The sequence below is a fragment of the Apodemus sylvaticus genome, chromosome 2, assembly GCF_947179515.1.
Source record: "Apodemus sylvaticus chromosome 2, mApoSyl1.1, whole genome shotgun sequence".
NCBI lineage: Eukaryota > Metazoa > Chordata > Mammalia > Rodentia > Muridae > Apodemus > Apodemus sylvaticus.
Window position 1 is genome coordinate 113,181,602 of NC_067473.1, and position 8,161 is coordinate 113,189,762.

Here is an 8,161-nt window from a genome sequence, read left to right on the forward strand (position 1 = left end):
AGCTTGAGAGAAGCCTGGCTTAAATAGGGCTCTAAAAAGGGGTGGGGCTGGAGAGTTGGTTCAGCAGTTAAGAGCATCTGTTGTCCTTCCACGGGCCAAAGTTCAGATCCCAGCACCCACATGTAACTGCAGCCACCTATAGCTCCAATTCCAGGGAATCTGACACAGAATTCTGACCTCAGAGACCAGCCACACGTGTGATACACTTACATACATGCAGGTCAACACTCATACACCTAAAATAAAAATAGGTAAATCTTTCTCTTTTTTTTTTCTATTGTACCTTTTTTTTTTTTTAAACTAAAAACCACTGCAACAAAGTGCACTGAATCCTGAGCAAGGACACACAAGGTTGTCTCCTGGCTCCCATGTATGTGCATGAGTCACACACACACACACACACTCCCTTACAGGCTTATGTTGAATAAATTTTTCCATATTTGAGATTATACCCCTGACCTATGGAGCTAGTTTTCTAGATCTTTCAGAATTTCCTGAGTGCTTTATTGTGGGGATGTATTTATATAACAATTTTAAAAATCAATAAATCTCTTTTACCCACTAATGGGGTTGTGTGTATGGAAAACCCATTTCAGGGTACATTTCTCATAGAGTGGTGGTGTTTGTAATCTGAGGCCACTTCCCAACTCACCTCCACCTCTGAACTTCTAAATTGGTCTGCTCTGCAAAGTCCTATATTTCATTCAGACGGAAAGTTTCACATCTCCAGATGGGAAGCTCTGGGTTCTAAAAAGGCCTGGTCTGAGCTGAGTCCCTGAAGACCACAGACTGGTGTGAGACAACACTTCATGAACTCTAGTCTACCAACACCCACCACATCCTAGACACATCGCCTGGCACAGATGCACAGGTGGCTGCCGTGTGTGCTGCTTCTGACCTGTGAGCCTTGCACACACAGGCTGTGCACACACAGGCCGTGCACACACAGGTAGCTTACATCAGGGCTACATCTCCAACCCATATTCCGTCTTCATTTTTCCTTCTCTGTGTCCTGAAGTTGTGACACAGCCCCTAGTGGGTCTCAGTACTTCTAAGGAGGGGACTGATTGGCCATTTTCTTACATCTGTTCAAGTCATCTTAAAGGCTTGCTTTTGTTGTCAGCCTGACTGGACTTGGAATCACTTGGGAGACACAGCTCTGGGCACATCAGAGGGGATTTGCAGAGAGTTTTAAGTGAGGGGGAAGGCCTGTCCTAAATGTGGGCAGGACTGAGGGGAAATGATGAAGCAAGCTGAGCAGCAGAACTTAGTGCTCTGTCCCTCCTGAGCGCAGACACACTGCAACCCCGCCTCTTCCTGAGCGCAGACACACTGCAACCCCGCCTCTGGCTCCTGTAGCCGTGTCCATTCCTGCCACCATCAAGTCTCACCATGATGAACTATGACCCCTAAAAGTTTAGTCCAGAGTAAGCCTTTCTCTCCTTAAACTGCTTTTGTCAGGTATTGGTGGTGTCCAGGCCAGAGGAACTGCAGCCATCACTGGACTTTGTGGAGTATGGCTCAGTGGTTAGCACAGCTACGATGAATGTACCTCTAAGAGACAATTCCCCCGGGGAGGGTTGTGCCCAGCATGGCCTCTGTTGCTGCTAGAGTTTCTTGTGCTTGGTGCCATCACGTTCTCCCTGTGGTTAGGTTGGTGTGATTATTTGTGGGAGCTTCCCACCCCTCTCTGGGCACTTTATCTGCCACACATAATATAAGTGATGCTTCCCCTAAGACAATGGTGCTTAGGGATTCATGATTCAATTGAGCTTTCTGAAAATAGTTTAACGACACGAGTGGCTAGGGCTTCTACTGAGGGATGAAGAGAAGATAGGAATAAGACTAGAAAATACCTCTTTTCCATCTGGACGTGAGACTTCCCGGAGATAGGGAATAAGAACAGGGAAGTTTGAAGCATTGGTAGCCCACAAGTCTTAGCTATGAGAAGAAGGCCAGCAATTATGTCCCTAACCCTGATTGGGTCTGCGTCTCCTGGTCGTGTAGCTTACACATCTAATTGCAGAGTTTGGGTATGCACCTCGAGAAAATAGAATTTTCTTCTTTGTAAGAAAATGATCCTATTGGGAATGAAAGAGAAGGAAAGTGAATGGTTAGCTAGATGGTGGGCCAGGCTGGCTCAGCCAGGCTTTGTAAGCTAGAACAAGAACAACAGTCGGCCACTCTGTAACCACAAACTGCTGTCAGCCAGTACAAGAAACTGGCTGAAATATACTCTGCTTGCATAAACATTGTTTTTGTTTTTTTGTTTTTTGTTTTTTGTTTTTTGGGGTTTTTTTTGCATAAACTTTGTTAATCAGTCATAAAAGAATTGTTTCTTTGGGTAAAGATGTAGTATAGAAGAAAAACTGGGAGGAATGTTTAACCACATGGGGGCTTCTGAGGAAATTTGTTCTTTATGTGACTTATGATTATAAGGTCATCTCTTTCTGCATAAAGACTTTTGTTCTGAGTAGTATATAAGAGATAAAAAAATAAAGTCAGAAGAGAAAAGGAGGAAATTAGAGTACTGTGCTTCAAACATAGTATGTGTGTGTGTGTCTGCTTATCTCCAACTCCATGTCTCCCACTCGGACCCCTGACCTCCTGGAGCTGGGACTCCGGGAAGCTATGGTGTCACAGCAATGAGCAGATAGCTAATCCAGTTGCTAGCTGGCATTGCCCCACAGCTTTCCTACAGCTTCTTCATCATCTTCCCCCCCACCCCCACCCTCCACCCCTACCCCACCCCACCCCCGTGCCCTCATCTTCCTTTCCGACCCAGTTCCCATCATAGAACTAGAGGGTGGCCGGGCTGGATGGCCTTCACCAGGAGCAGGGCCTTCAAGAGCTATAGACCTGAGACAATGAGCAAGGTACGCGGATGTCCCAGAGTGACATAGTGTGTTGGGATCAATCCTCTTGGGACTTGGAATTTATTGCCATGGTCACTCCTCGTGTATCCAGGACCAGCTCTCAGTCTCCTCCTTCCATAACTTCATTATAAACTAGGAAGTAATGTAAAAATACAAAGCTCATATAAATATATAAAAAGACAATACTTACATAAAATATATTTAAATATATAAAATTTATATATATTAATATGTAATACATGATAAATATGAAATAAAAGATACAAAGCGCACACGCGCGTGCGTGCACACACACACACACACACACACACACATATATATACTTTTATGTAAAAAAATACCCAGTTCAATCCCTGGTACCTACATGATGGAAATATAGACTTAACTCCCACAGATTGCCCTCTTACCATTACATACATATATGCCACATATGCCCAGACATACATACCAAATAAATAAATAGATGTTATGCTTTAATTAAAAATGTAAGTTGATGCTGGGCAGAGAGCTCATTCAGCAGCATGATCGTGGAGCAAACATGAAGACCTAAGTTCAAGTCCCCCATGCCCATGTAAAAAGATGGGCACAGTGGTCCATGGCTGTGATCTCTCTGCACTGGGAGGCCAGAGATGAGAATCCCTGAAGTTCATTGGCTAGCCAGGCTAGCTAGTCACCTCCAGGTTCAGCGAGAGACTATATCAAAACTAAATAAATAAAGTGAGGAATGGTTGAGGAAGATGCCTAACATCAACCCCTGGCCTACACACACACACACACACACACACACACACACACACCATACATAAGTTAAAGGTAAAATCTCTACCAGAACTAGCCATCACTGACAGTTTGGCTGTGTTGTCCCACACAAACTTGTGACAATAGCGATGTGCCATCATCACAGTCGATAGTGAGATGACAGTACTTGCCAGTGCTCTCCTGCCTCAAACCACCATGAGCAGGCATCGGCAAGCTTACGGCTCTCTGTGGTCAAAGGGAGTGTGGGGGTCTGTGAGACGTTGCGGTAAGGGCGGGGCATTGGGAGGAGCCTATTATGGGGCCTGGGCCACTGCAGGTGATGTGAAGAAAGGTTTAAGAATTCGGGGCACTGCTTGGATTGGATATTGTCAAGAAGCCAAGTCGTTCTGAGACCAGACATCTTAATACACCCTGTCTGCAAAGAGGGGAGATTAGTGCAAGGCCAAAGCCAGAAGAGAGTCCAACACCCACGTCCTTACATCAGCGGGAGAGGCGGATCCGTGCTCTCCTCTGTGGTCTGGGCACTATCCTTGTTTGTGCCTGTGTCTGTTTAGACGTATCTAGAGCTCTTGCTTTCATCCTGGCCTGTGCTCAGCACTGAGTGTCTTACTTACCCAGTGTTGATGCTCTGAGCCATTCCCAGCTCCGCAGAGCTTGCAGAACCCGAGTGCTCGACTCGCTCTCCGGGGCGCCCGGCTCTCCGGGGCGCCCGGCTCTCCGGGGCGCCCGGCTCTCCGGGGCGCCCGGCTCTCCGGGGCGCCCGGCTCTCCGGGGCGCCCGGCTCTCCGGGGCGCCCGGCTCTCCGGGGCGCCCGGCTCTCCGGGGCGCCCGGCTCTCCGGGGCGCCCGGCTCTCCGGGTGACTCTTCTCCCCCCTCGTTGGCTCTTTCTCACTAGCCAGTGTTGCAGACATGTTTTCATACCAACACTGAGTCATATTTTCATTGAATCACTGTATTTTTCTGTTAGTCTTAGAATTAACACTAAGATGAAAATCTTTAGCAATACATCTCCACACAGGCTTCAGAATCTGAGACGCTTGTAAACTGTCCCAACTCAACTAGGAGATGAGTGTGTGACCCTCAGCAGGCTCCTTCTCTGAACCTGTTTCTTTGACTACGAATATGACTAATTATTCTAGACTTTCTGGAGTTTAGTTTAGTATGAAAAATGTTTACTATACCAAACATACAAATTAGTACATGTATGGACATGATTTTTTTTTAAAGCAACTATTCCTGTTTAGGATGTTTATTCTCAGAAAAGAATATTGTATCTCAGATAAATATGTTTAATTTCTTTGATCTGAAAGGAAGAGCAGGAAAGATCAATCTACAAATATCCAAACATGAATTATTAATAGAGCCCAAAGAAAATTAAGGTTTAAGTTGGAGTCCAGAACTCAATCTAGAGGGAGCTTGTGGGAGTTATAAAAGGAAAACACAGGCAGGCGGTGGTGGTGCATGCCTTTAATCTCAGCACTTGGGAGGCAGAGGCAGGCAGATTCCTGAGTTGGAGGCCAGCCTGGTCTACAGAGTGAGTTCCAGGACTACACAGAGAAACCCTGTCTTGGAAAAAGAAAAGAAAAGAAGGAAGGAAGGAATGAAGAAAGGAAAGAAAGAAAGAAAGAAAGAAAGAAAGAAAGAAAGAAAGAAAGAGAGAGAGAGAGAGAGAGAGAGAGAGAGAAAGAAAGAAAGAAAGAAAGAAAGAAAGAAAGAAAGAAAGAAAGAAAGAAAGAAAGAAAGAAAGAAAGAAAGAAAGAAAGAAAGAAAGAAAGAAAGAAAAGGTGAATTTTGGGGCTGCAGAAATGGCTCAGAGGTTAGGAGCTCTTCTGAAGGTCATGAGTTCAAATCCTAGCAACCAACCACTTGGTGGCTCACAAGCATCTGTAATGAGATCTGGCGCCCTCTCCTGGGGTGTCTGAAGACCGCTACAGTGTACTTACATATAATAAATAAATCTTTAAAAAAAATAAAAACAAAAGGGAAACACCCTGACACCACCTGCGGCAGAGTCTGTGGCGGTTTGAATGTGACCTCCACAGGCTCAGGCGGGTGAGCGCTTAGAGCCCAGTTACTGGTGCTGTTCAGCAGGCTTAAGATGCAAGGTCTTGTGAGTCACTGGGGTCAGCTTCGAGCTTGGGTAGCCCCTCCCTACTTACAGTGTACTCTTCTGAGCTTGTGCTTGTGGTTGAGGGTGTGAGTTCGTAGTTTTCTGCTCCAGTCACACTACCCGCTGCTGCTGTCACCACGCCCGCCAGGCTTCCTGGCCGTGGTGAACTTTTACCCCTCTGGAACCGTGAGCCAAAACCAAGTCTTTTTCCCGTAAGTTGCTTTTGGTTGTGGTGTTTTACCACAGCAACAGAAAAGCAACTAAGTCAGTCAGCCTTAGAGACAGAGGCTTCCCAGCAGCCATGACTCAGTGCTGTGGAACAGAGGCAGCTGGCACCTTGTGAGTTCTTACAGGAGGGAGTACTCCCTAGTTCTTCCTGTGACTCGGCGAGCCCCAGCGATGGTCACATGGACTCATTCAGTAAACGCTGTGGACGTCTCTGTAGGGTACTTCTTAGACACTATACATTTAGGATTATGCTAAACGGCTATGGTGCAGGATGGTATGAAGTATAGGCTTAGTAAGAGCGGAAATAATCCTAACAGAATGAACAAGCGAAAAGAGGAAATGCACATTAATGATAAGGATGTGTATGTAGGTAGTGTTTAAGTGTAAGTATGAAATGTCTCCCACGGGCTCCCACGGGCACCAGCTGGTGGTGCTGTTTGCAAAGGTTATGGAACCTTTAGGCAGTGGAACCTTTGTTGGAGGAAGTTAATCACTATGAACGAAGTCTCTGTCTGTTTCTATTACTCTGTCTCTCTGTCTCTCTCTCTTTCTCTGTCTGTCTCTCTTTGTCTCTGCCTGTTTCTGTTTCTCTGTTTCTCTGTCTGTCTGTCTCTGTCTCTCTCTCCCCTCTATGTGGGGATGAAACGTGGTCGCTCTGCTTCCTGACTGCCAGGCCATCCTCATTTTCCTGCCGCCATACTTCCTCACCGCAATGGGCTGTGGTCCCCTGCTAAGCTGCTTTGGTCAGGGTCTTTTATCCCAGCAACAGACAAGCATCTATACTGAGTGATGGGGCGGGGCTCACTCTGGAAGTGATACTTAAGAGAAGCCCAAATAGCTGGGAGGAGCCAGGCCTGCCAGGAATAATGAGTTCAATAGACAAAAGGTAGGAAAAGCCTTAACGTCCACAATGTGGGTGAAGGCTGGTACGGTGGTTACCTTGAGTAAGAGGGAAGAAAAAATAAAAAACAAATAAAAAATAAAATACATATATATTACTTTATATATATATATTATTTATATATATACTTATTATTACTTATATATATTTATAGCCCCTATTGGCTAGGATACTTATTCTCTTGCTCAAGTTTATATATATATATATACATAGTCATATACGAATATATATAAATATATGTGTATTTATAATATATTTATAAATATTATATATTATATATTTATATATAAATATACATAAATATATAAAATATATATTTATAAATATTACACATATATATATTATATATATATAAACTTGAGCAAGAGAATAAGTACCCTAGCCAATAGGGCTCTAAATTAGAAGGAAGGGTTTGGAATTTCTCCTGGGTATCATAAGAAACCATTAGAAAGTTTTAATTTGGAAGGAACGCATTTAGATTTAATTTTTGAAAGATCACTATCTACATCTAAAATACCTTTAGTAAACTACAACTAATGTTTTGTTTTGTTTTTCTTTTCCTCTCCAACTTCCTTATGCCCATTCTTCGCATAATGTAATCTTTCCCTCCAGACAGGCATGTGACTTAGGCTTGGCCAATCACAGTATCCCATTTCCTGGGACACACTCATTGGTTCAATGTAGTCACGTGATATGAGCAGAGCTGTCCTTGTGATTCTTGGTTTAGAGATGAAAAAGTAGCTTTGGCTTCTGAGATCTGTGGCTGAAAGAATGTGGAAGCAGCCATATTTCTTTCTTTAACATTTATTTTGTGCATGTGTGCATGCACATGCGTGCCAAAGCACACACATAGAGGTTGGAGGACAACTTGAGTCAGTTCTCCTGCCTGCCTGCCTCGTGGGATCTGGAGACCAAACACAGCAGCACATGCCTTTGCTCATTGTGTCATCTCGGCAGCAGCCATCTTTCCTACAGGGGCGGGGGGGGGGGGGGGACATTAATAGCGGGAGAGAGAGAAATCAGGCAGGACAAGCAGAGATGACAGACAGAGAGGCTCCCTCTAACACTGAATCCTAATTCCAGGGGCTGGGACCCTGACTCCCAGTCTTTTGTGCAGCCCTGAGGGTGTCTTAGTCCTGACTTCTCTACTAAGCAAGCCATGAATTTCTCCTTTTACTTAACTGTGGGCCTTCTTAAAGGCACACCAGTGTACACCTATAATCCCAAGACTTTGGAGAACTAAGGCAGGAGAATCACAAATTCTGGGCTAGTCTGGGCTACACAGTG